At 36.7% G+C, this 2494-nt stretch overlaps 1 pseudogene across 1 annotated transcript; it reads left to right on the top strand.

Moving 5' to 3' along the window:
- Positions 1 to 304: 304 nt before the first annotated feature.
- On the top strand, positions 305 to 1381 carry LOC143628026 (double-stranded RNA-binding protein 2-like; annotated as a pseudogene). The gene is made up of 3 exons (XR_013152688.1): positions 305 to 317; positions 557 to 619; positions 700 to 1381. The product of XR_013152688.1 is annotated as a double-stranded RNA-binding protein 2-like (transcript).
- Positions 1382 to 2494: the final 1113 nt, after the last annotated feature.

Genomic DNA, 2494 nt, shown 5'->3' with positions numbered 1-2494 from the left:
GAATTCAAGCTCACAAATCTGGACTTTATGTCTTTCGTACTCAAGAAAGCCTACAAATAAACAAACTGAAATCATTATATAGATATATGGGTTATCAAGTATGAAAACACAACATATGATGAAAACTTTAGGCATGTAATTGACCAAACTTTAGTGTCATTCTTTTCACAATAACAAGGAGTAGTGTAATCAACAATATATTCAGAATCTTTACCCATCTAAAACAAAGGGCAATTGTTGGCCTTAACTTTGGACTATTTTACCCTTGAAGCAAATATATAATTTTTAGCCTTAAAGTTGGAGCATGCTAAAGAGTTGTGATTTGGCCTTAACTTTGGGCTATTTTACAATTAAAGTAAATAAAGTATAATATTTGTAGCCTTATCTTTGGGCCATTTTACCCTTAAAGCAAATATAACATTTTTGGACTTAAAGTTGGACCATTTTGCCCTTAAAAACTTACTGATAGTCTTTAACAGTGGAGATTAAATATATAAACAAAAAATGCACCAAAATCTTACCTTTCCCTAGTTTTCTTGAAGAGATTTATGAGCAGCCAAGAATAAGAAGCAAGCTGAAAAGAATGCAGCCATGTCAGCTTGGTCATCTTTGAAGCTCTGTAAGTATATCATTTTGTGATAAAGCTTATTGGTTCTTGAAATATGTTCGAAACGAATAACCGGCTTTTGTACGTTTCAGTAACTCAACAAACAGAAAGTTCGTCCTTACAAAAAGGGATACTTGAGGAACAGGAGCATGTGATTGTAGCTCGCGCTTTAGAGAAGTTTAAATTAAAGGCTAAAATGTCCAATATACCCTTTTCAATCCAGTTTTCACCACCAAATCCAAAGCCGAATAATGCCCAGTCACCATCCTCCACAACATCAAAAATACTTCCATTAATATGCCCTAAAACAACCAATAAAACCCCTCAAAACAACATACCCTCAAACCAATTCAAAATCACCACTACAGTAAATGAAAAGGTTACAACCACCCGAACCCACAAGTTCCCTGCAGTTGGAGCTGCACCGCATATACCTGTTAGTCATTTCCGGGATCATCACGGGATGGCCCCACCAGTCACAATATGCAATGCCATTCCTGTTTATGCCGCTCCACCGCTTCCACTTCCACATATGGGTCTGCCACCGCAACAGTTCATAGGGATGCTGCCAACTATGTGCGGTGTAGCACCGCGAGTCACTATACGACAAACCTTACCAGTTTATTCTGCTCCCGCCATCTATAAACCATCTGTGAAGCTAGTGCCCCTGCTATACAACCGATAGAAGAAAAAGGGCACGTTGTTTCAAAGCCTACTATGAAGCTGCCGCCATTAACTGCCGCAATCACAGTCAACGGTTTGTGGAATCCTTGACGAAACATGATGTGGAATATGAACATTGATATCATTGCAAAGAATCTCTATCCTGCATCATACAAACCATAAGTTTTAGCTTTAAATTCAATAATTTAACATGTGTTTGGGTTGACATGTTTAACTGTTTAGCTAAACCGGTCGTGTTGGGGTTGACCTGCTTAACCGGTGTGCTTAAGCAGGCCGAAAACTAACCCACTTATCACATGATTAACATACTTTTTACAACCCACCAACCAAATTATAACGTTTACAACTTGATTACTACCCACCAACCAAATTATAACGTTATTACTACACACCAACCCGATTAGCATGTTTACAACTTGATTACTACCCACCAAACCGTTTGACACGTTTTGATAAATGGGTTAAAACGATTTGTATTCAAGTTAAAACGGTTTTTAATGTGTGCGTGTAAAGGTTGATGTTTATTACACGAATAAAAATATGGGTTGTGTTCGGATTGAACAATTCAACCCGCTAACTCAACATGATTGACACCGTAATTAAAAAAAAAAACCGACATAATTTAACAACAAAAAACATGTACTTAAATGGAGTGTTTTATAAAAAACAAAAAGTATTATTATCTTCAAGAAATGTTTAAGAGGTGTAGCTAAGAGTACCAAAAGGTTACTCCAATGACTACCAAAATTGAATTCCTGCAATCAATCAACCAAACCACTATTATGTGAAAGAGTAAACCTAAAAACCATAATCAATTAAAACAAAACAAAATGCTAAAATTGTCTACAGTTCTAATCAACTCCCAAAATCGAATCAATGGAAATGCACAACAAAACAGAGAACTGTGAATTAGGGCTTTAATCTGTTTACCTCCTAATCTGTTGAGCAACCTTGTGAATCTGTGGGATGGCTTGGCATTCAACTGAGAGGGCTTTAATCGAATTCAAGAAGATTAACTGTTGGCAACCGAAATAAATTGAATGATCACATTAAATCCATTGATTTGTGTTGAAAGATGAAATGACATTCAACTGAAGGTGTTCATAGTGGAACGTCGCCTGGGTCTTATACATCATCGGAGGTCATAAAACTTCGTCGGAGATGAAGTGTAACGTTCGATGGGATGACCTACATTAAATTCGT

The sequence above is a fragment of the Bidens hawaiensis genome, unplaced genomic scaffold (assembly GCF_021521415.1).
Source record: "Bidens hawaiensis isolate Kalapana, Puna unplaced genomic scaffold, B.hawaiensis_p1.1 tig00004774_1, whole genome shotgun sequence".
NCBI classification, from domain to species: Eukaryota; Viridiplantae; Streptophyta; class Magnoliopsida; order Asterales; family Asteraceae; genus Bidens; species Bidens hawaiensis.
This window is presented reverse-complemented; position numbering and strand designations above follow the sequence as displayed.